The 26,603-nt window shown below is 49.3% G+C and overlaps 2 protein-coding genes across 8 annotated transcripts in view; both read right to left on the bottom strand.

Moving 5' to 3' along the window:
- Positions 1 to 26,603, bottom strand: part of DTD1 (D-aminoacyl-tRNA deacylase 1) — a 903,613-nt gene that overhangs the window by 108,460 nt on the left and 768,550 nt on the right. The window lies entirely within an intron of this gene.
- Positions 1 to 26,603, bottom strand: part of BTBD7 (BTB domain containing 7) — a 643,025-nt gene that overhangs the window by 47,987 nt on the left and 568,435 nt on the right. The window lies entirely within an intron of this gene.

Raw genomic sequence — 26,603 nt, 5'->3', positions numbered from 1 at the left:
AGGAGGTCGGAGGAGTGCGCGAGGAGGTGAGGCACTGTAAGGAGCGCATGGAGAAGGAGGTGAGAAAGGGGACTGTAAAGTTACAAGGGGGCATAGAGGACCTGACGCAGGAGGTGGAGCAGCTGACGGTGGGACAAACGGAGTTAGTGGAGCAGGTTCAAAGGAACACTGCGGTATTAGGAGGTTTAAAAGCGACACAAAACGACATAAAAAACGACTTGATAGCGACAAAGAGGGAATGTCAGATGGTACGTGAGGGACTGACAACGAGGTTGGACGAGGTGATAGAGGTAATGGAGACGAAGGACCGGCAGGTGAGGACGCACATGGAAACGGTCAAGGTAGCCTTGGAGGACGAGCTGGAGGAGACGTACCGGGGAATAAAAGAGGTGAAGCAGAAACTAGAAGAAGTGGAAGAAGGGATGAGCGAAATTAAGAAGCGACGGAGAGGGGATAAGAAAGAGATAAAAGAGGAGATAAAAGAATTGGTCCAAAGTCTGTGTTCGGATCGTGATGATGTGCCCATTAACCGGATGAGGGATTCGCAGGTGATGGAGGAGAAGCGAAGAGGAAGAGGACCCGGTGTAAGTGGTGACCAATATGGTCGTGCGTATGATGCGCCAGGGGATTTAATAAGCTTGGGGGTCGAGATGGACCCGGGTGTTCGTGAGAGGCCATTGGTGAGGTGTGCGACAGGTCTGGTGTGCGAAAAAGGAGGTGTGCAAGAAGGTCCGACTCTGGGGTGTGTGAGGAAAAAGTGTGTGCCAAGGAGTGAGGGTGTTGGCGAGAATGAGTCGGTCGTAGAGTGTGTGCGAGGGAGCACGTGGAAGCGCGGGGTGGTGAGTGTTACAGAGGGTGTGACGGGAGAGTGTGTGCAGGAGTGTGCGCGAGAAAGGTGTGTGACGGACAGGTGCATGAGGGAAGAGCGCGCTGTCAGAAGTAAGGAAGAGTGTCCACCTGTGGTGAGTGTTACAGAGGGTGTGACGGGAGAGTGTGCATGAGAAAGGTGTGTGACGGACAGGTGCATGGGGAAAGAGTGCGCTGTCAGAAGTAAGGAAGAGTGTCCACCTGTGGTGAGTGTTGCAGAGGGTGTGACGGGAGAGTGTGCGCGAGAGAGGTGTGTAACGGACGGGTGCATGAGGAAAGAGTGCGCTGTCAAAGGCAAGGAAGAATGCACACCTGTGGTGAGTGTTACAGAGGGTGTGACGGGAGAGTGTGCGCGAGGAAGGTGTGTGACGGACAGGTGCATGGGGAAAGAGTGTGCTGTCAAGAGTAAGGGTGAGTGCGTTGTCACGAGTGGAGGTGAGAGTAGTGAGAGTGACAAGGAGAGTGAGCTGGTTGTGACAGGTGAGCGAGGATGTACACCTGGGATGGAAGGATGCACACCTGGAATGGTAGAGCGTGTGTGGGAAGGCACATTTGAGTTGGTAGTGAGGCACGTGGTTGGGTGTGCGAATGAGAGCACACCTGTGATTGTCACAGAGGAGGTGACCGAGGAGGGGGCGCGAAGAGGTGTTTTGGTGAGGTGTGCGACCAACGAATGTGTGCCAAAGTGTTCGGTGGTCAGGTGTGTGACCAAGGCTGTGAGTGGAATGGGTGTACCGAGGTGTGTAAGGAAAGGTACGAGGAGCATGGAAACGGCTGGATGTGTGAGCAAGGAACGGGCTGCGGGGTGTAAGCGTCCAGGTGAAGCATCGACGTTAGACGGGGTAGAGTGTAGAACGACTTATAGCCGAATCGGGCCCTCGGTGCGTGCCGGGCTTCGCGTGCCGCGAGAACCAGCGGAGATCCGAGCCACGGCGGGTTCGAAAGGACCGCCGTGCGCGATCCACGCTGGGCCTCGCGTGGAGCGGCCGCGTCCGGGCTCCACTAGGCGGAGCGGGCAGCCCGATAGGAAGGGTCGTCATGGCGACCACTTTCTATTGAGACGTGCCGGCAGGTCGAGATCGGGACATTGGATGGCTTCACGCCGAGGTGGTGCATGGGATCTCGGCCCGGGTAAGCCTCCGTCCCTGCCCCGAATGCGGGACGTATCCAGCCGCGGACACAAAAGAACCCGCATTCATTGCTCGGCTGTACGAAGCCGGGCTGTAGATGTGAATTGGCGCACCGAGAGGATGTAATAAGTAGACGGGTGATGGTGATAGTGATAGTAGTGATTTGATACAAAATTTAGAAAAGTGAATAGAATTGGCAGTAAATGGAAAATTTTTGATTGTTGGATTTGGACGAACAAAATTGATAGTGAGAGACCCCCGATGTGGTGGGATGGCAAATCCACCATCCCTCACAGATGTGGGGCAAAGGAGCAATAGTTTATGGGGTGTATGGCAGTGAAAACTAGCCCGGGTGGGTTAGGATATGGTGTGTAGGGATCTAGCGAGGATTGACATTAGGTGACGTTAAGTTTACTTAGTGACTGATACCTGTAGTAGGGACGCAGGTAGATTAGTATGGATGATAATGACGTGGGAGCGCAATAGTTTAAAGGGACGACTGGGAAGCGCAAGTTTCAGAAGGGAGTAGTTAGCTGAGATGATGCTGTGTGTGTGAGAATTGAACAGGTGTGATTGCACAGGTGTGCAACTGGACAGGTGTGTGGAGCAGTGTATGAGTAGTGAGTGTTGTGGATCAGCGCGAATGCGCTTGGGGAGAGAAGGGTGCAGGTGGCACCAGGTGTGAGAGCACAGGTGTGCAAGTACAGGTGTGTGGAGAGAGTTGGAGTAAGTGGTACGGAGTGGTGTGCATGGTGCGAAGGTGTGGATGGGGGAAGAGTGGACCCCCTTTCACGAGTACCCGGGGCGGGTAGTGTAAGTGTTAGGTAGAGGGTACAGGTAAATTGTGGTTGGATATTGGCACTTGTGGTGCGGTTGCAGAATGGTGTTGTGAATGGGTGCATTAGTGTTGTGGAAATGGCTGGGCGTGTAGCCTGTTAGTGCGTGTAGTTGGTTGGGCACTCCACCACTGTGAGGATGTCGGCCAGGTGAGGCCGCAGGTGGGCTCTGGGAGCCGGTAGAGTTGTGGATGGGGCCCGAGGATCCGGAGGACGGACCCGGGTAGCCCAGTGCCAGAGAGGGCACCGAGTGGGGAGAGTGCCAGAGGGCCTTCCCCAAGTAGTTAGGTTAGGGCAAGGAGCAGGCAAGCTCGGAGGCAACTGCAGTGGTGGAGGTGTGCAGGTGGGTAGACCCACTGGGAGAGGTACACGCCGCAGCCCAGAAATTGTGCGAGGGCACCGGGAGATGAATCGGGGGAGTGAGACCCCAAATTGAAAAGCACCACAGTCTGGCCAATGGGAATTGGTTTTTAGAACCAATAGTGTAAGAGGGCCAATGGTTTGGCCGGAGAAAGACCCCGGGTAGTGTAAAGTTGTAAAGTCATTTAGGAAATAGTTAGGATTGATGAACCTGTCGCACCATACGCAGCCACTTACCTGTGGTGATGATGATGACTCCACACCTGTGTTTTCTTTGTTTTGTTGCAGGAAATGAGATTGCTGTGAGGATTTGTGAGACGCATCACGACGTGGATGAGACATTGGGGTGATTCCATCTCTCCCTCCCTAGGAGGGACTGATGATGAATTGGTAATGGCAAATTTTGATGTTGAGTTGAAAATGGCAAATTTTGATGAGAGTTGAAAATGGCAAATTTGATTGGTTAGGAGGGAGAGAAGACGAATTTGGTTTATGGGAGGAACGGGGAAGACAGTAGGGATGTTTGTTGATTTGTAAAGTAGATGTTTATGGGTAGTGTTGTGTTGTGTGGATACAGTAAGGGGTAAGGGAGGGGCCATGTAGGTTACCTGGTGGGGGGGGGGGGCGTACGATAGGAACGTACCTGTCTCACCTGGTTCCCATGTGCCCCCAGTGTGCATCACCTTACATTGCGTGCACTTTTGCGCCCTTACCGCCTTACTCACTTGTTTCTTCTTTTGTCTCCCACCTCCGAGGATCTGGCTTTGGGGTAGAGAGAGAGGAGAGAGAGGTGCTGGCTACGCAGTTGTGGGCCTGCACTTTCGCTGTTCGCTGCCTGGATCGGTACACCATATGGACCGCAATGTTTGTGGCCACCCACAATGGACCGCAGTTCGTTTGCGGCCAAGCACCACCCGTTGATGGACCTATGGGTCAACGTGGCACCTATGCCATAAAGGTGAACCACTGTTAATTAACACCACTGAAGGCCACACGAAGAGCAAGAGACACCTGCAGGGTTAGGGGTTGTCGAATTTATTTTTATTCCAATGAACAATGGTGACTGCACCGATTGGTGGTGGGGTGGTGCTTTTGATGCTGGGATGGGGTGCTCTGCACGTTATTAAAGGCCGTCGGCCACAGAGCACTCGTGGGTTGGTGTATCGATGCTGGCAAGCGCGCTCTCTCTATGCATAACATCTGCATGTGTTCCTCCAAAGACAGGTCCTGGATCGTAGTGTAGATATCAGCGTAATCTTGTAAATAATGCTCCCTACCGGCTGTATGTTTAGTTTGAGAATTCTTTCCGGATTCGGTTATCCTGTGGGTGTGTTTCTGTGAGGAGAAGGGTGCAACGTCGCAGGGGGACATATTTACTCATTTGTGAATATCTGTAAAACTGTCGCACTCAGGGTAGAGTTAATAGTAGAGGGAACTACATTGCGTGCCACACTAAAGTAGGTAAAAATTTATCGGGTCGGGACGCCCCGAGGGTAGAGAAGGGTGCAATGTTGCGAATATGGAATTTGGCCTCCATATCCGCTTGTAAATATTCCCCTATTTTCCCCAATACTCCCCAACTATCCCCAATCCCCCATTCCCTCGTCCCATTGTCTGTAAACAACAATCAGTAGAGCCGACCTTCCCCTTATTCCCCCATTAAATGTCGTGCCCAGGTCCACCGCACCACACGTAGACAACTTTCGGACATCTTGCTAGTTATTCTTAATCTATGTCAGTTAAGGACTCGTTTCCATTAATTCTGACTCTTCGTTGCACCAGAATGTGATTATATGGCATCAGTAGTGAGTTTAGGACCTTTCCCATACCTCCTTCCATCTTCTTCCCCAACAATTACAACAACAACAGAGGAAATGGCGGCGGCGCGGGGGAGGATGCGTCCTCACACCGGCTCGGCGCTCCACGGGGTTACCAGAGGGGCTGGCTGTCAGCTCCTCGTCAAGGGCGGAGCCTGGTAACCCCCCCCCGCACCCAATCAGAAGGGCGGACCGATTCCATCTGGGGCGGAGCTAACGAGCCGAGGGCGTGTCACTCCCCGCGGATATACGTGGCGACTTAGCGGACGTGAGGAGAGATGCGCCCCCAGCTGAAGAGAAAGAAGGACCTGCGAGCGCTGAGTGAGATGCGCCCCCAGCTGGAGAAAGAACGTTGCCTGCGATCGCTGAGAGGGAGAGAGATGCGACCCGCCTGAGAAAGAACGTCCCCTCCGAGCGCGGTGACCTCCCCGCATCTTTGGACCGGACTGTACCCTGCTTTGAGCCAAGAGTGCACCTTGAGCCATCGCTATCTGCCTTTCCTAGCCATCAAACCCCGTGTGAGTCAGCCGTTGTCCCGTTTACCTGTCGTCTGTCCGGGGTTAATATAAGAGTGTGTCTAAGTGCCCGTCTTCCTGTGATATACCTCTAGCCCCTGTAATCTAACCTTTTCCGTACGAATATAATTGAGAATCGAAACATTGGTGTCTGTCATTATAATTCAGCCGTGTGTCTTCTTTTCCTTTATTGATCCAGCGTAGCGCGGCTCCGTCAACGTCGAGTACAATCGGGTAATTTGTGCGGACACGACGGCCATTCCGCTCGGCCCACCTTAACATCAAAGTCGTGTCTGTAACAATATATATATATATACAGTGAAACCTTGACTTACGAGTTTAATTCGTTCTGTGACCGAGCTCGTAACTCAATTTGCTCGTTTCTTAAATTAAATTTCCCCATTAAAATGCATTGAAATGCTATTAATCCGTTCCAGCCCGCCAAAAACCACACCAATTTTTTTTGAAATATACAGTATATATAAAAATATCTCGCGCTTTATATTTCACCTGTATGCAGCATACAAGTTGGCAGGATGGCCTGGACTGGAGGTACGCACACTTGACTCTAAACTGTCCAGCCTGGGTTTGAATCCCGACCCAGCTATAACCTGTCATGGGTGAATCACAGGCAGGGTGATTCATCAATGTGTGTACCGCTAAACTGGGCGCCCCGTTTGCGTCCCATTAGTTGTTGGATGTTAAGGATCTCACCGTGTTTTCCACAAAGAGAAGGCGAGCTATCGCCGGCACTCTGAACAAGTTGTGGCCTGGCATGCTCTTCTCCTCTGCCGTTATATACGTCCTCCTCGGCATCCTGCGAGCTGCTTCTCCGTCAACCACACAAACAACTTCTCCATCTCTTCATGGATAGAGGTCCGGAGCTTTGAAATAATCGTAACGCCCTTGGCTGGCGTTATAGCCTTTATCGACTCCTTCTGCTTCAAAATCGTACATATCGTAGAAGTACTACGATCGTACTGCCTCACCAAGTCGACAACACGCACACCTCGCTCATGTTTTTCGACGATTGCGTGTTTTATATCCAAGCACATCATCCTCTTCTTCTTCTCAGTACTGTCCTTGGCACTCAATTTCTTAGGACCCATGGTTAAAACTAAGAAATTTTCCAAAATAACCAACATGCGAAAACAAAGCAGCAGCTATATACGGCAGAGATGCTTGCACGGCAAGATAACCACGTGACCTGAACCCACCTGGTGGCGGGTGGCGTAAGCTCCAAAATAACCAAAATGCGAAAACAAAGCAGCAGCGATATACGGCAGAGATGCTTGCACGGCAAGATAACCACGTGACCGGAACCCACCTGGTGTCGGGTGGCGTAAGCTCCAAAATAACCAAAATGCGAAAACAAAGCAGCAGCGATATACGGCAGAGATGCTTGCACGGCAAGATAACCACGTGACCGGAACCCACTTGGTGGCGGGTGGCGTAAGCTCATAACTCAGATCTCGGCTCGCATCTCAAAGCAATAAACCGCCCGAGCGACGGCTCGTATCTCGGACAACTCGTAAGTTGGTGCACTCGTAAGTCAAGGTTTCACTGTGTATGTATGTATGTATGTATGTATGTATGTATGTATGTATGTATGTATATATGTATATATGTATATATATATATATATATATATATATATATATATATATATATATATTGTTGCGGGTATGAGAACTGTGTATTTTTTTTATTGTGTGAATTGTTATTATTGTTTATTCTGCGCCCCCCTGCCTCCGGAGCTGTGTAAAGGTGAAAGGGCATCCCATAATTAGTCCACAAGCATACACGTCAGCCAAATAATAGAATACCTCTGTTGATAGTTATCTCTTATTATGTGTTTTTAGAGTAAGGCTGTGTCTCCCATTAATTGAAATACTCCATTGCACCAGTGAAAGAGATAGATTCCCTTCATTCCCACTCCCAACACTTCCATTCCCCCCTTTTTCGTCAATTGCAATTCGCATTGCCAACTGCATGTTGGGCGGTTTTCCCTTCATCCGCCATTGACCACGAGGCAGGGTTGGGGAAGAAAGGCGGGTCCCCACCTCGTCAGAGAGGGGAGGAGTGAGCCAGCCCCACTCGACCAACCATGAACAAGGGGTTTGGCTTGAGAGGGCGGGGAGAGAACGTTTGGGGGAGGTTCGCAAAGGTTGAGGGGCGGGGCCTATATAACCCACGGCGGGGGTGTTCCCAAGAGAGATGCACTTTGAGTTCGCATCGGCTCCACCAAGCAGCTCCGACCCGTGATCCCGCGCACACGACAGGCTCGGTGGCATCAGCGGCCGTCGAGGTCCAGCCCGACGTCCCGTGCGGGATCCAGCTCCAGCCAGCTCCGTGCCGTCCCCCCCCCCCCCCCCCCCCTCCAGCCACACACCTCCTTCCAGCAATCCACTCTGCAATTCCCCGCGTGAGTCAGTGTCTTTGTTTGTTCTGTCCTGGGAATAAGTTAAGTCTGTATAACTATAAGCTAGTATTTGCACTGTGTCACCTACGTCTTATGTGTTGTAAATAAACCTTGATTGCTCCTTTTTGCTTGTGTAAATAATAAATCCCATTACTCGTCTGTACGTCTTCTCGTTTTATTCCTTTTCCTCTTTGCATTGCGTCGTTTTATTCTTTTCCCTCATTGAGCAGCTGCGGTGCGATCCGGCCAACGTTTGGGCGGGATCGGGTTCTAATCGGGGAGTAACTGTTCGGACGCGGTAATACCAAACCGCTCGGTAAAATAACATCTTAAAACCGCGTCTGTAACAATTGGTGTCTGGTAGTGAGATTCGGGGCCCGAACCAAATTTTTAAAACATCAAAAAAAAAATTTGGTCAAAATTTGGAGCGGCCGAAATTTGTTTTGTTTTATAAAACCCGAATTTTGAAATCGCGCCATGGCTGGTCAAGGCGACGGGATGCCGGTGGGAGAGATAGACGGGGTAGAATCGACCCAGGACCTCGGGGAAATGTATGTGGAGGAAGGAGAGGAGGAGAACATTGGCAATGTTGTTGAGGGGGTATCAGGTGCACAAAATGGCGTGCTCGCGCACGTGGGTGAAGAGTCCCAAAATAGCGGCACAGTGGAGGGCGAGCCCGCGGTGGCGGCTGGGGACGCTGGGCAAACCGGGTTTGACCTCAGATTATTCTCGATTCAAATGATGGCAAAAATGGATGCTCAGGGGGAGCGATTGGAGGGCCAAATGGGGGTAATGGGAAACCAAATGGGGGTAATGAGGGACGAAGCGAGGGGTACCAATGCCCAAATCGGGGAATTAGACAAGAAATTTGAAGGGATGAAACATGGGTTAACGGGGGTGGAAAATAGAATGGCTGCCCAGGAGAATCAGATAGAGGGGATGAAAAATGGGTTACTGGGGCTAGAAAATAGCATGGAAGACAAATTGCGGGAGATAGGGGAGCAATCCGCCCGAGAAATTAAACAAATGGGAGAGCAGATAGAGGAGGTAAAAATCGGGGTAGAAACCAAATTGGATGCTCAGAGGGATGAATTGGGACAGATGAGGGTGGCATCTACAAAACAGATGGAGGAGATGAAGGAGGGGATACGACGAGGTGTGAGTGAGGAGGTCTCGGGGCTACACGAGGCGGTAAAGCGAGGTGAGAAGCGTATGGAGAAAGAGGTGAGAAATAATACGGCTAGGTTACAGGGGGGAATAGAGGGTCTGACGAAGGGAGTAGAACAGCTGACAGTCGGACAAAGGGAACTAGCGGACCAAGTGGAAAAGAACACTGCAATAATCGGGGGGTTAAATGCGACACAAAAGGACATAAAAAATGAATTAATAGCGACACAGAAGGAATGTCAGATGGTACATGAGGGGTTGACGAAGAAGTTGGAAGAGGTGACAGAAGTAATAGAGACGAAGAACCGAGAGGTGAGGACGCACATAGAAACGGTTAAAGTGGCGTTAGAGGAAGAGATAGAGGGGGCGCACAGGGAGATGAAGGAGGTAAAGGAAAAATTAGAGGAAGTGGAAGAAGAGGTGAGTGAAATTAAGAAGAGACGGACAGAAACTAAGAGAGAAATCCAGGAGGAGGTAATGGAATTGGTACAAGGTCGGTGCTCAACTCATAATGTGATGCTCACTAACCAAATAAAGAGTTTGCAGGTGGCAAAAGAGGTGCGGAGACGAGGTACGGAGGTGAGTGGCAATGTATATGATGTGAGGAAAGCTTCAGTCGGCTTGGGGATTGGTTTGGATCCGGGTGTTCGTGAAAGGCCGTTGGTGAAGTGTGCGACAGGTCTGGTGTGCGAAAAAAGAGGTGTGCGAGAATGTCCGACCATGGGGTGTGTGAGGAAAAAGTGCGCGCCGACCAGTGAGTGTGCCGTCAAGAGTGAGTTGGTCGAAGCGCGTGTGCGAGGGGGTACATGGAAGCGCGGTGTGGTAAGTGTTACGGAGGAAGTAACGAAAGAGTGTGCGCAAGAGGATGCGCGAGAAAGGTGTGTAACGGACAGGTGCATGGGGAAAGAGTGCGCTGTCGAGAGTAAGGGTGAGTGCGTTGTCAAGAGTGGTGGTGAGAGTAGTGAGAGTGACACGGAGCGTGAGTTGGTTGCGACAGGTGAGCGAGGATGTACACCTGGAATGGAAGGATGCACACCTGGAATGGTAGAGCGTGTGTGGGAATGCACACTTGAGTTGGTCGTGAGGCACGTGGTTGGGTGTGCGGGTGAGAGCACACCTGTGATTGTCACAGAGGAGGTGACCGAGGAAGGGGCGCGAAGACGTGTGTTGGTGAGGTGTGCGAGCGACGAATGTGTGCCAAGGTGTTCGGTGGGCAGGTGTGTGACCAAGTCGGTGAGCGGAATGAGTGTACCGAGGTGTGTAAGGAAAGGTACGAGGAGCATGGGAACAGCTGGAGGTATGAGCAAGAAAGGGGTAGCGTATGCTTGTAAGCATCCAGGTGAGGCATCGACGGGAACCGGGTTAGAGGTTAGAACGACTTATAGCCGAATCGGGCCCTCGGTGCGTGCCGGGCTTCGCGTGCCGCGAGAACCAGCGGGGATCCGAGCCACGGCGGGTTCGAAAGGACCGCCGTGCGCGATCCACGCTGGGCCTCGCGTGGAACGGCCGCGTCCGGGCTCTACGAGGCGGAGCGGGCAGCCCGATAGGAAGGGTCGTCATGGCGACCACTTTCTATTGAGACGTGCCGGCAGGTCGAGATCGGGACATTGGATGGCTCCACGCCGAGGTGGTGCGTGGGATCTCGGCCCGGGTAAGCCCCCGTCCCTGCCACGAATGCGGGACGTATCCAGCCGCTGGCACAAAACAACCCGTATTCATTGCTCGGCTGTACGAAGCCGGGCTGTAGACGTGAATTGGCGCACCGAGAGGATGTAATAAGTAGACGGGTGATGAGGATAGTGTTTTGGCCCCGAAATTAGAAAAAAAAAAGAAGCAAAATTTGATGTTGGTACGGTGATTGGCAGATGAAATGACAAATTTTTGATTTGTTGGATTTGGACGAGCGAAATTGATAGTGGGAGATGCCCCGCTGTGGTGGGATGGCAACGCTGTCATCCCTCACAGAAGAGGTGGGGCAAATGCGCGATAGTTTATGGGGTGTATGGCAGTGAAAACTAGCCCGGGTGGGTTAGGATATTGATAGGGATCTAGCGAAGATGACATGAGGTAACGTTAAGGTTAGTTAGTGACAATGATACCTGTAGTGGGGACGCAGGTAGTTTAGTGTGGGTGATAATGACGTGGGAGCGCAATAGTTTAAAGGGACGACTGGGAAGCGCAAGTTTCAGAGGGGAGTAGTTAGCTGAGATGATGCCATGTGTTTGAAGATTGAACAGGTGTGATTGAACAGGTGTGATTGCACAGGTGTGCAACTGAACAGGTGTGTGGAGCAGTGTATGAGGGAGTAGTGGTGATTGCGTGTTGTGTTGACCAAATGGTCCAGGAAGAAAGGAGGGTGCAGGTGGCACCAGGTGTGAGGGCACAGGTGTGCAACAACAGGTGTATGTGGCTGTGTGGAATAAATGGTAGTGTGGAATATCTGGAGTATTGGAATGGATGGTCGTGGAGTGAGTCTGGTGGAAATTGTGGAGTGGAGTGGATGGTGCGAAGGTGTGAATGGGGGAAGAGTGGACCCCCATCACGGATACCCGGGGCGGGTAGAGTAAGTGTTAGGTAGAGGGTATAGGTAAATTGTGGTTGGATATTGGCATCTGTGGTGCGGGTGAAAGAATGGTCTTTGGATGGGTGCATTAGTGTTGTGGAAATGGCTGGGCGTGTAGCCTGTTAGTGTGTGTAGTTGGTTGGGCACTCCACCACTGTGAGGATGTCGGCCAGGTGAGGCCGCAGGTGGGCTCTGGGAGCCGGTAGTTGTTGTGGATGGGGCCCGAGGATCCGGAGGACGGACCCGGGTAGCCCAGTGCCAGAGGGCACCAAGGGGTGACAGAACCAGGAGGGATCTTCCCCAGTTAGTTAGGTTAGGGTGAGGAGCTAGGTAAGCTCGGGTGGCAACTACAGTGGTGGAGGTGTGCAGGTGGGTAGACCTGCTGGGAGAGCTACACGTCACAGCCCAGAAATTGTGCGAAGGCACCGGGAGATGAATCGGGGGAGTGAGACCCCAAATTGAGAAGCACCACAGTTTGGTCAATGGGAATTGGTTATTAGAACCCATAGTGTAAGTTGGCCAATGGATTGGCAGGGAGAGAACCCGGGTAGTGTAAAGTGTGTTAAAGTCATTTAGAGGACAGTTAGGAAGAAGGATCTCCTCGCACCATCTGCATCCACTCACCTGAGGTTACAGGTACTCCACACCATGCCATGTTTTGTTATTTTATTGTGCAAATGTTTGGATTGTGAGACGCATCATGACGTGGGTGTGACATTGTGCTTTGATGTTCCATCTCTGCCTCCTTATGAGGATTGATGATGAATTTGGTGATGGCAAATTTTGAAGTAGAGGGATTGTGGAGACGAATTTGGTATAGAGGAAATATGGGGAAGACGTGACAGTAGTGACGAATTTGTAAATGTGTAGATTTTTGTACATATGGGGTAAGGGCAAGGGTAGGGTAGGTGACAGGGGGGTGACGTACGGTAGGGACGAGCTTCCTCACTTCGCCCTCCGTACGCATTTCGCCTTCCATTGCCTTATTGATGTGTACCCTTGTGACCTTACCCCTCCCTCAATTGTCTTTCCCCTTTTGTCTCCCACATGACCTGTGCGCCACTGGGTGCCGAGGGGAGCGTGCGTGGGTCGGCCATTGTGCGCCCGAAATTCCCAGAACCAGCTGTCTGCATCGATGCACCACATTATGGACCACATGTCTGTGGCCGAGCACCACCTATGGACCCCATGGGTTGGGGCATGGCCCCTCTGCTGGCACCGGCCATGAGGGCCCGAAATCTTGCTGGCGGACCTTGGCCACAGGGCACCGATGCCCCACAGGTGAACCACACGTAGTCGGCCCCTGTGGGCCATAAATAAAATAAAAACGGACACGTTAGGTGCATTCTTTTATTGCAAATAGGCCGCCAGCAAGGGAAGATGACAACACCAGGAAAATAATAATAACCAGCAGAGGGAGCCGAAGAGCAAGAGATCACCTGCAGGGTTAGGGGTTGTTGGTTTATTTTTATTGATGAACAATGGTGACTGCACTGATTGGTGCTTGAGGGTGCTTGTATTGGTGCGTTTTTGGGTGCTTTCATGGTGCGTCGATGCAGAGCAGACTGTCTCCCCCCCCCCCCCAGAAAGAACAATCACAGGTCCTGGGTTAGTTTTGTAAATAAAAATAGCGTCATTGTAAATAATGCTTCCCACCGTCAGTGTATAGTTTGAAGACCATTCCGCAATTCGGTTAACTGTGGGCGTAAGTCTGTTAGGCAGGGTGCAATGGAGCAGCGGGACACATTTATTTATGTTTTAAAACTGTCGCACTCAGGGTCAGGTTAAAAGTAGAGGGAACTACACCTACGTGTCACACTAAATAAAAGTTGTAGGCCCGAGACGTGCCTAAGAGGAGGAGGGTGCAGTGTTGCGGGTATGAGAACTGTGTATTTTTTTTATTGTGTGAATTGTTATTATTGTTTATTCTGCGCCCCCCTGCCTCCGGAGCTGTGTAAAGGTGAAAGGGCATCCCATAATTAGTCCACAAGCATACACGTCAGCCAAATAATAGAATACCTCTGTTGATAGTTATCTCTTATTATGTGTTTTAGAGTAAGGCTGTGTCTCCCATTAATTGAAATACTCCATTGCACCAGTGAAAGAGATAGATTCCCTTCATTCCCACTCCCAACACTTCCATTCCCCCCTTTTTCGTCAATTGCAATTCGCATTGCCAACTGCATGTTGGGCGGTTTTCCCTTCATCCGCCATTGACCACGAGGCAGGGTTGGGGAAGAAAGGCGGGTCCCCACCTCGTCAGAGAGGGGAGGAGTGAGCCAGCCCCACTCGACCAACCATGAACAAGGGGTTTGGCTTGAGAGGGCGGGGAGAGAACGTTTGGGGGAGGTTCGCAAAGGTTGAGGGGCGGGGCCTATATAACCCACGGCGGGGGTGTTCCCAAGAGAGATGCACTTTGAGTTGAGACAAGGAGGGACGAAAAAGAGCTGGGTCATCAGAGCAAGCGCACGTAAGGAGGAGAGAACCCGTCACGCCAGACCCCCCCACCAGCGCATCGGCTCCACCAAGCAGCTCCGACCCGTGATCCCGCGCACACGACAGGCCTGGTGGCATCAGCGGCCGTCGAGGTCCAGCCCGACGTCCCGTGCGGGATCCAGCTCCAGCCAGCTCCGTGCCGTCCCCCCCCCCCCCCCTCCAGCCACACACCTCCTTCCAGCAATCCACTCTGCAATTCCCCGCGTGAGTCAGTGTCTTTGTTTGTTCTGTCCTGGGAATAAGTTAAGTCTGTATAACTATAAGCTAGTATTTGCACTGTGTCACCTACGTCTTATGTGTTGTAAATAAACCTTGATTGCTCCTTTTTGCTTGTGTAAATAATAAATCCCATTACTCGTCTGTACGTCTTCTCGTTTTATTCCTTTTCCTCTTTGCATTGCGTCGTTTTAGTCTTTTCCCTCATTGAGCAGCTGCGGTGCGATCCGGCCAACGTTTGGGCGGGATCGGGTTCTAATCGGGGAGTAACTGTTCGGACGCGGTAATACCAAACCGCTCGGTAAAATAACATCTTAAAACCGCGTCTGTAACAATATATATATATATATATATATATATATATATATATATATATATATATATATATATATATACATATATATATATATATATATATATATACATACATATATATATACATACATATACATACATATATATATACATACATATATATATATATACATACATATATATATATATACATACATATATATATATATACATACATATATATATATATACATACATATATATATATATACATACATATATATATATATACATACATATATATATATATATATATATATATATATACATGTATATATATATATATGTATATATATATATATATATATATATATATATATATATATATATATATATATATATATATATATATATATATATATATATATATATAGTTGCGGATTTGAGAATCCTGTGTTTTTTTTTATTGTTGCAAGTGTCATGAATCTTGTTGTAAATATCACCCTCCGTCGTGTAAAGGTCAAAGGTCGTCCTCCTAGTTAATCCATATACATGCACGTGACAAATCATATATCCTTCGAAGTAGTTATCTCCTTATTCTATGTAGTTTAAGGCTCTGTTCCCACTAGTTGACACTGCATTGCATCAGATGACATAAGATAGTTCCCTTCCATATCCCAAAGCCTCCATTGCCAACTGCATTGGGCGGGTTTCTGCAAAGCCTCCATTGCCAACTGCATTGGGCGGTTTTCTGCATTTGCCGCCATTGCCATGTGCTGTACCTCGGATAAGAAAGGCGTGTCTCCACCTCATCAGAGGGTGGAGCCAGGAGAGCCCTTGCCGACCAACCAAGCACGAGGGGTTTGGCTTGAGAGGGCGGAGAGAGAACGATCGGGGAGGTTCGCGAAGATTCGAGGGTGTGGCCTATATAACCCGTGGCGAGACGCCCCCACCAGAGATTAGTCCTTGGAGAGCACGCGACGCACCTGAGACGAGTTGAGGAAGGAGATGCTTGAGGGAGAGAGAAGCACGCATGAGCTTTGAACCACCGCAGCTTGAACCACCGCAGCTTTAACCACCGCAGCTTTGGGCTTTGATGGCAGTTTCGACCGTGGCCGCGAAGGAACGCCGCCGTGCGAAACCGATCGAGAAGGGGCGGCGGCTGCTCACTCCCGGCCCGACCGTGCTCCGGTTCCAGTTGAACCTTCCTCTCATTCCAGCCATTCGTTCCTGCCTTCATCCCCCATTCGTGTGAGTCTGATTGTCGTCTATTTTGTGTGTCTTGTCCTGGGGTGTAAGTAAGTTTGTATAGGTAAGCTAATATTTGCACTGTGTCTCCTTACTCCTTCTGTCTTTATTTTCGTATTTTTCCTCCTTCCTTGGTTTCTTTTGACTTGTAAATAGTAGTAATAAATTATATTTGTATTTCCTACCTTCGTTCTTCTTCTTCATGCTCGTCCGGTCGTCTTTGTGATTTCCCCATTGAAAACCTGTGGCGTGATTTTGGCCAACGTTCAGGATCGGGTTAGTCTCTGCTAATGGTTCGTGCCGCGGTTGCTAAACCGCTCGGCAATTAACATCTGTCCGCGGTCACGAACGAGGTTGCGCACCTGCCTCTCCGGAGGGAGCTTGTGCAACTTCAGGACTCACGTCAGGTCAGTCATACGCAAGGGGATTAATCCCCCCTTCTTAAAGGGAAAGGCCGACGTCGAGATCCGCAACAAATTGGTGTCAGGAGCGAGATTCGGACCTGAAGCGCGCTTAGCGCGCTCAAATTACGAGTGGCCCACAATTTTCTTTAACATCCAAATTTAAAATCGTGCCATGGATGGTCAAGGCGACCGGATGCCGGTGGGGGTAGAGTTAGGGGGGTTAGAATCAACCCAGGACCCCAGGGAGGAGGTGGGAGTAATAATGGAAGAGGAGAGCAATGGTGATGTGGTTGAGGGGGTTGCAGGTGCACAAGATGGCGCCCTCACGCATGAGGTTTCAGGCACACAAAATGGCGCCTCGCACGAGCGCGCGGTAGCCGAGCCCGCTGTACCAGCGGGCTTTGACATGCAGCAATTCATGGCACGGTTCAGTGAATATATGGCGGAGTCGAAGTGCGACAACGAAAAAAGAAGCAGGGAAATGAAAGAAATAAGGGATGAGGTAAGGGGGCCAGGTGTGAATTGACCGATGGCGGAGTTTGCAGGTGGCGGAAGAGGAGCGACGACGAGGTGCCGAGGTGAGTGGCGATATACTCGGAAATGTATATGGTGTGAGGGGAGATTCAGTCGGCTTGGGTGTTGGTGTAGACCCGGGTGTTCATGAGAGGCCGCTGGTAAGGTGTGCGACTGGTCCGGAGTGTGAAGGAGGAGGTGTGTGAGGATGTCCGACTATGGGTTGTGTGAGGAAAAAGTGCACGCCGAGGAATGAGTGTGCTGTCGAGAGTGAGTTGGTGTTGGCGCAGGTGCGGGAGGGGCACATGGAAGCGCGTAGTGGGGAGTGTTACAGAGGATGTAACAAAAGAGTGCACACCTGTGGTGAGTGTTACGGAGGACGTAACGGGAGAGTGTGCACAAGAGGATGCACGAAAAAGGTGTGTAACGGACGGGTGCATGATAACAGAGTGTGCGGTCGAGAGTAAGGGTGAATGTGCGACCGAGTGTGGTGGTGAGAGTAGTGAGAGTGACACGGAGCACGAGTTGGTTGTAGCAGGTGAGAGAGGATGCACACCTGGAATGGAAGGATGTACACCTGGAATGAAAGGATGCACAAGCATGGTCAAGCGCGTGTGGGAATGCACGCTTGAGTTGGTAGTGAAGCACGTGATTGGGTGCGCGGCAGAGTGCGCACCCGTGATTGTCACAGAGGATGTGACCGAGGAGTGGGCGCGAGGAGGTGTGTTGATGAGGTGTGTTGATGAGGTGTGCGAACGACGAGTGTGTGCCAAGGTGTGCGGTGGTCGGGTGTGTAACGAAGTCTGTGAGCGGAACAAGAACAAGTGCAATAACGAAGTACGCGGGGTGTACGGGCGGCGTTGGAGCGCCGAGCTCGTTGAGTGTGAAAGGGGTCGCGTATGCGTGTGAACCTGCAGGTGAAGCATCTACGTTAACCGGGTTAGCAGCTAGATCGACTTTTAGCCGAAGCGAGCCCGCGGTTCGTGCCGGGCTTTGTGTGCAGCGGGAACCAGCGGGGATCGTAACCGCGGCGGTTTCGAAAGAACCGCCGTGCGGGATCCACGCCGGGCCGCGCTCTGAACGGTCGCGTCCGTGCTCCGCTCAGCGGGCGACCCGGTAGGAAGGGTCGGCACGGCGAGCCCTTGTGGTTGAGGCGTTCCGGCAGGGCGAGATCGGGTCATCAGGTGGGAGACCGAAAGGCTCCGCGTCGAGGTGGACCTTGGGATCCCGGCCTGAGCGAACCCCCTTCCCTGCACCGAATGCCGGACGGATCCAACCGCCGGCAACGAACCACCCGCATTCATTGCTCGACTTGGCGAAGCCAAGTTCTGAGCATGTAAAGACGCACCGAGGCTCGAGTTAAAGGACATTTGGTAGGGATAGGGAATTTGTGATTGGAAAATTTTGATTGGTTGAAATTTGAGAGCAAAATTTATCGTGGAAGATGACCGATGTGGTGGGATGGCAAATCCACCGTCCCTCACAATGGGGCACATGAGCAATAGCTATGGGGTTTATGGCAGTGTAAGCTCGCCGAGGGAGGGTTTGGATAATGTGTAGGGACCTAGAAATGACCATAGGTAACTGAAGATTTAAGTAGCGACATTGGACAGGTAGTGGGGACATAGAGAGGGTAGTTGGATTATAACAACAAGGGAGCGCAATAGTTTAAAGGGGCGACGGGGAAGCGCGAGTTTCAGAGGGGAGTAGTCAGATCAGATGATGCCGTGTGTTTGAGGATCGGAAGTGTATGGAGCAGTGCATGAGGAACGATTGTGGTTCTGCATTGTATTGAGTGATTGAAGGAGCTTTGGAGGAAGGAGGGTGCAGGAAGCACCAGGTGTAATGGCACAGGTGTGCAAATACAGGTGAGCATGGTTGTATGGAATAAATGGTATGGAATATATGGAGTATGGAATGGATGGTGTGGAGGGAGTATGGTGGAAAACTGTGGAGTGGAGTGGATGGTGCGAAGGCAGTGGATGGGGAGGATGGACCCCATCACGAATACCCGGGGAGGGTAGTTTAAGAGTTAGGTAGAGGGAGTAGGTAAATTGTGGTTGTATATTGGCATCTGTGGTGCGTGGTGGAAGAATGGTGTTTGGATGGGTGCATTAGTGACGTGGAAATGGCTGGGCGTGTGGCCTGTTAGTGTGTGTAGTTGGTTGAGCACTCCGCCACTGTTAGGATTTCGGCCAGGTGAGGCCGCAGGTGGGCTCTGGGAGCCAGTAGAGTTGTGGATGGGGCCTGAGGATCCGGAGGACGGACCCGGGTATCCCAGTGCCAGAGAGGGCACCGAGTGGGGAGAGCGCCAGAGGGCCTTCCCCAGTTAGATAGGTTAGGATAAGGAGCAGGTAAGCTCGGAGGCAACTAAAGTGGTGGAGGTGTGCAGGTGGGTAGACCTGCTGGGAGAGCCACACGACCCAGTCCTGAAATTGTGCAAAGGCACAGGGAGTTGAATCGGGGGAGTGAGACCCCAAATTGATGAAGCACCACAGTTTGGTCAATGGGAATTTGGTTCTTAAAACCGCATAGAGTGTAAGATTGCCAATGGATTGGCAGGGAAAGACCCCGGGTAGTGTAAAGTGTGTTAATGTCATTTAGAAGGTAGATAGGATTGGAATCTCCTCGCACCATCTACATCCACTCACCTGAGGTGACAGAACGCCACACCATGCCATGTTTTTATTATTTTTGTGCAAATGTTTGGAATGTGAGACGCATCATGACGTGGGTGTGACATTGTGCTTTGTTGTTCCATCTCTCCCTCCTTATGAGGATTGATGATGAATTGGGTGATGGCAAATCTGGTTAGAAATAGGGATTGTGGTGACGAATTTGGTATTAGGGGAAATATAGGGAGGACGAGACGTAGTGACGGATTTGTAAATGTGTAGATTGTTGTAAATATGGGGTAAGGGCAAGGGTCGAGTAGGTAACAAGGAGGGTGACGTACGATAGGGACGAGCTTTTCTCCACTCAGTCTCCAGACGCACCTCACCTTGCATTGCCTCTATTGATGTGTACCCTTGTGACCTTACCCCTCACTCACCTGTCCTCTCTGTCTTCCTTCCCCGACCCATGGATCGTGCTCTCTGGGCACTGAGGGGAGCGTGCGGGAGTCCGCCATTGTGTGCCAGAACCCCCGCAACCAGCTGCTTGCATCGATGCACCACTAATGGACCACATGTCTGTGGCGGAGCACCACTCATGGACCCCACGGGTTGGGGCATGGCCCCTCTGCTGGAACCGGCCATGATGGCCCGAGATCTTGCTGGCGGACCTCGGTAACATGGCACCTATGCCACACAGGTGAACCACTCATAGTCGGCCCCTGTGGGCCATAAATAAAATACGGACACATTTGTGCATTGTTCATTTTATTATGTCCAAATAGGCCGCCAGCAAGAAGAACATGAAGAAAGACAACATCAGGAAGAACATTGGCCAGCAGAGGGAGCCGAAGAGCAAGACCACCAGCAGGGTTGTTTATTATGAACTGTGATGACTGTGCACTGACTGGTGCATTTTTTGGTGCTTTATGGTGCCGATTTTTGGTGCTGTTGCGTCGATGCAGCGCAGGCTGTCTCCCCCCCCAAAAGAACAATCACAGGTCCTGGGTTAGTTTTGTAAATACCATTAGCGTCAATTGTAAATAATGCTCCCCACCGTTCATGTGTAGTTTGAAGACAATTCCGCAATTCGGTTAGCTGTGGGCATAAATCTGTTAGGCAGGGTGCAATGCAGCAGGGGGACATACTTATTTGTGTTTTAAAACTGTCACACTCAGGGTCAGGTTAATTGTAGAGGGAACTACACCTACGTGTCACACTAAAGTTAAAGTTTTATAGGCCCGAGGTCGTGCCTGGAGGATGAGGGTGCAGTGTTGCGGATTTGAGAATCCTGTGTTTTTTTTATTGTTGTAAGTGTCATGAATCTTGTTGTAAATATCACACTCCGTAGTGTAAAGGTCAAAGGTCGTCCTCCTAGTTAATCCATATACATGCACGTAGCAAATCATATATCCTTCTAAATAGTTATCTCCTTATTCTATGTAGTTTAAGGCTCTGTTCCCACTAGTTGACACTGCATTGCATCAGATGACATAAGATAGTTCCCTTCCATATCCCAAAGCCTCCATTGCCAACTGCATTGGGCGGGTTTCTGCAAAGCCTCCATTGCCAACTGCATTGGGCGGTTTTCTGCATTTGCCGCCATTGCCATGTGCTGTACCTCGGAGAAGAAAGGCGTCTTCTCCACCTCGTCATCAGAGGGTGGAGCCAGGAGAGCCCTTGCCGACCAACCAAGCACGAGGGGTTTGGCTTGAGAGGGCGGAGAGAGAACGATCGGGGAGGTTCGCGAAGGTTCGAGGGTGTGGCCTATATAACCCGCGGCGGGACGCCCCCACCAGAGATGAGTCCTTGGAGAGCACGCGACGCACCTGAGACGAGTTGAGGAAGGAGATGCTTGAGGGAGAGAGAAGCACGCATGAGCTTTGAACCACCGCAGCTTGAACCACCGCAGCTTTAACCACCACAGCTTTGGGCTTTGACGGCAGTTTCGACCATGGCCGCGAAGGAACGCTGCCGTGCGAAACCGATCGAGAAGGGGCGGCGGCTGCTCACTCCCGGCCCGACCGTGCTCTGGTTCCAGTTGAACCTTCCTCTCCTTCCAGCCATTCGTTCCTGCCTTCACCCCCCATTCGTGTGAGTCTGATTGTCGTCTATTTTGTGTGTCTTGTCCTGGGGTGTAAGTAAGTTTGTATAGGTAAGCTAATATTTGCACTGTGTCTCCTTACTCCTTCTGTCTTTATTTTCGTATTTTTCCTCCTTCCTTGGTTTCTTTTGACTTGTAAATAGTAGTCATAAATTATATTTGTATTTCCTACCTTCGTTCTTCTTCTTCATGCTCGTCCGGTCGTCTTTGTGATTTCCCCATTGAAAACCTGTGGCGCAATTTTGGCCAACGTTCAGGATCGGGTTAGTCTCTGCTAATGGTTCGTGCCGCGGTTGCTAAACCGCTCGGCAATTAACATCTGTCCGCGGTCGCGAACGAGGTTGCGCACCTGCCTCTCCGGAGGGAGCTTGTGCAACTTCAGGACTCACGTCAGGTCAGTCATACGCAAGGGGATTAATCCCCCCTTCTTAAAGGGAAAGGCCGACGTAGAGATCCGCAATATATATATATATATACGTCCAAACTATATAAGGATATATATATATATATATATAAGGATATATATATATCTATCTATAATTCCAGTAATCTCTGTCTGTACGTTTGTTTGTCTGTGACCGCTGTTTCTCGACAACCACGGGTCCGATATACTTTTAACTTGCCAGGTATATTGCTGGGGACCCGAGGATGTGCCTTTTCAAGGTTTCATATTAATCGGACAATTACTTACCGAGCTATGTCCAAAAAACGATTCAACCAATCAGAGAGCAGCGAACGATCGCGTGTGCCGGCGTTGCGAATGGACCAAACCATTCCATGTAAATAGAGGGGGGGGTTCTGTGGTCGTTGCGAATGGACGAAACCATTTCATGTAAATAGAGGGGGGGGATTGTCACTGTACTCGCAAGCCGTTCGCCGTTCGCTTTGGCGTTGCGAATGGACCAAACCATTTCATGTAAATAGAGGGGGGGGGATATAATTTTAGATAGATATATAGTACGGGCATATATATAGTACGGGCATGCCCTAGTATAAGCAAATGAGGAACAGTTGGAAGGGTAATGCTGTTATCCTTTCTGGGGCATGTAGATTACAGTAGATCTAGGCTCGGGCCTCAAGACTGTCGGGTGTGTTCAGTTACCAAGTTTATTGTAGAGCACTCGCCAAGTGGCTTAAGTATTTGAGCAAGCACTCCTTTCGAAACCTTTGATAATGAACAGCCGGATTAAAAAGCACTAGCTAGTTACTTAGTAACTCAACACAGCCCAGGTTTCCTCCCTTTCAGTTTAGTGTTAACCAGCAGTAGTGACTGTTTAAAAAGGTAATCGTACATGTTTGTGGTTTATAATAGTTTGGGGTGCCCCATGAAATGACACGACAAGCTATTTATGCGTGTCAAGATGACACGTTGACATGGCTTTTGTCCACGGAGAAAAAAAACCGCTTGGGGAGGGCGGGGGGATATTAGGAGTATTAGTTTTGTTTTGTAATAACATTCATATTATGCTATTATCATTGGTGGTGTTATTAGGTTCCAGTGAGATTCCCATGGGAAGCCCATTGTTCTTGTAAGGATTATTATTCTCACACATTTTTTGGAGACGATTCCGAGAAAACCGTTATAGCTAGCTCTACAAAACTTTAACTCATTACAGATACCAATGTAACTTCATGCATCACAAATTGTTTTTGCAATTTTGACTTACATTGGCTACCATTGCCTATTACATCATAAACTTTAAACATCTTCTTCTCCAGAACCTCTGAACGGATAAACGTGGAATTTTACAAATATGATCGCCGAGTCATGGTGATAAAAGTTAGCGGAAAAAACGTCATCGGTCACATGGTTTGGCGGCCATATTGGATTTTAAAAATTAAGCTTAAAAAACCCACTTCTCCGAAACCGCTTATCTGATCGACATGAAACTTGAAACACATGTTTACATTCCGATGGGGGAAAACATTTGCCAACTATGATGTCATCAGTCATGTGGTTTGGACGTCATCTTGAATTTAAGGAAAACCTTTAAACACCTTTTTCTCCAGAACTGTTGAACAGATCAATACGAAATTTCATATGGATGATCAACTCCCCATGAGGAAAAAATGCTCTTGAACTAAGACATCATCAGTCATGTGATATGGCGGCCATCTTGGATTTAAGGAAAAAATATTTGAAAATCCACATCTACAGAACCATTCAACGGATCAATCTGAAACTTAATACGTATGACTACACATGAGGATTTTTTGCAAACTATGACATCATCAGTCACATGGTATGGTGGACATCTTGGATTTAAGGAAAAAACTGAAAATCTATATCTCCATAGCTGTTCCAAACCAAAATTTCATCCGCAGCTCAATGGAATACTGGTCTCCTCTGCTCTCCCCTACCTATATATCTCCAAAAGGATCAATCTGAAACTTCATACGTATGACTACACATTAAGATTTTTTGCAAACTATGACATCATCAGTCATATGGTATAGTGAACATCTTGGATTTAAGGAAAAAAACTGAAAATCTATATCTCCATAGCTGTTCAAAACCAAAATTTCATCCACAGCTCAATGGAATACTGCTCTCCCCTCTGGGCTGGTGCTCCTGCCTCACACTGAGCTCGGCTTCAGGCGGTTGAAACCAAAGCATTCAGAATCATTGGTATCTCCCGCGATGAAGCTAATTCTCACCACTAATTAATTTTCATCACAGGTGCGCCTCCTCCTGTAGAATTGTTTAATGATAATTATGACATCATAGGTCACGTGGTATGGGTGCCATCTTAGAAAAACCGAAAACACTGTGCACCTATATATCTCCAAAAGCGCTGCATCGAAAAAATTGAGACATGGCTCATTGTAAAGAACTCTCCATGGGGAATAACATATGTTAATGATGATGTCTTAGGTTCCTCCATTATGATGACATAATTCGACAAGTGCAAAATTTCAACAGATCAAGATGACATTTCTTGAGCGTCATCGATTGATAAGTTGGTGGAGAAAAAAAATGATGACGTAATCGGTCACGTGGTTCGGCCTCCATGTTTGTTTCAACACAAAAGCCTTAAAAACCACCAAAACACGTCCTAGCAAGGGTCTGCAATCTCTGATTGCTCTTTCTTGTTACTTTTGTTATTAGTAGCGGCCTTGAAAAAAAAAAAAGACATAGTAAGCTATATTAACACAGATATACACCATAACACGGTATTCTTCCAAGGCAGACAACCCCTTTGGGGAGGGGGGCTAATGAAGTCGCCACAAACCTCCATCATGTGACCCTTAGTCCTCCTGTCAAGTTTGGTTGAGATTGGATAAGTAACGACCGAATGTATCGCGGACAGATAGACACCAAATTACGTATTTTAGTATGAAGAGTGTATCCAGGCAATGAGCAAAGCCTGAGAGAAAGAGTTTAGATTACTGTGGTCGAGGCCTACATTAATCGTGTGAGTAATAGTTTGGGGAGAAGAGGGACATGGTGGTGGTGGTTATGATGAGGAAGGCGCATGGTGGGCATTGGATTCACCAGCTGCTGATAATTCTGTATAGAAACACCAATGACTACAATTTATTCAACACAATGATAAGATATCCAAATGAAATATTGGAAATCAATGTTTGCTTGGAATGTGAGGGAGCGCGGATCACCTAATCGGCTTCAGCTGGCATAGGCCTGGTTTAAAATGGCCGCTCTTTTTCTGTGCTGTGTATGGGTGTCACGTGATGATCGTTGGCGAATGACCGGTACCCATCAACGAATGCTTATAATGCTCTTGAGAGTTACACGACCGTTGCGGCTCACATGACAGACGATGAGGACCATTCGCAAGCACCCTGGTCCCACACGAGTTAAAATGAAGCGGAGCCCTCATATCCTGTTAATGATCAGTGCCTCGACTCTTTCCCAAATAGATTTCTTTAAACAATTTTAAACCAGGCCCATGCCAGCTGAAGACGATTTTAGTGATTTTTTTTGACATTGCATTCCAAGCAAACATTAATTTCCAGGATTTGATTTGAATCTCTTGTCGTAATGTCCGACTGACCGACTGGATGAATCATAATTTTCATCAATTCGTTCAAACACAGTTTGACATCGGCCGAGGCCTGGTAGTCCACATGGTCACTGCATCAGCTGGATACACTTAAGTTGGGAAAAATAACTTGGGTAGAGTGCTCCAAAAATTTTGGATTTTTTTTTTTTTTTTTGCCGGAATCGCAGATTGAAAGATGAACATGGAAGGGTGGTTTGTGCAACGAGCAAGAGCCAAGTAGTTGGTGCAATGCAGAAAGTCTGCTGCATCGACTAAAGTAAAGTAGTTGTTGTCGGTTTGCGATAACACCTCCGCGTCCGTGGCTCAAAGCGCAAGGTTACCCAGTGCAGCTCGTGCTTCAGCAGGTTTCAATTCATTAAACAAAGAATTGGCTGCAGCAAGGTGGGTGAAACAGGAAGACAAACTCAGCTGATTGTGCGTATTCCGAGAACTCCCCGGTTACTCAAATCCGATGCTTATCTGGGAAATGTATTCACAATTGAAGTTGCACACTCTCTCCACTGCACGACCTTTGCCATCGATAATATCCACTGTATATTCAGCGAGATCCGACACGACACACACCGACACACCGACACACACACACACACACACACACACACACACACACACACACACACACACACACACACACACACACACACACCAGTGGGGATGGAAGGAAAAGAGTGGGAGGGGGTGGGGAATTAAATAACTACTCATGTGCACATAATGAAAAATACAAGCAAATAAATAAAGAAAGAAATAACTTTTTCTTTTTAAAAGGTAAAAATGCTTTCAATTTTCCTTTTCATGTGAGACCACTCATAAAACAGTCCTATATCTTATTGTAATGGGGTCAGTCGTAAAGGTGGGGGAGAGGAGGAGCGTGGGGTGGGGATGGAGAGGGGAGTGGGATGAGGAGACAAGGAGGGGGAGGCAAAGGGGGAGGGGAAAGTGAAGGGAAGGGGCTCGTAAGGGAAGTGGGGAAGAGGTGAGAGAGGGGATGAGGGGTAGAGGAAGCGTGGCCTGAGG

The sequence above is a fragment of the Myxine glutinosa genome, chromosome 5 (assembly GCF_964187855.1).
Source record: "Myxine glutinosa chromosome 5, kmMyxGlut1.1, whole genome shotgun sequence".
NCBI classification, from domain to species: domain Eukaryota; kingdom Metazoa; phylum Chordata; class Myxini; order Myxiniformes; family Myxinidae; genus Myxine; species Myxine glutinosa.
Note: the sequence above shows the minus strand (reverse complement) of the source record. Positions and strands in the feature narration are given on the sequence as shown.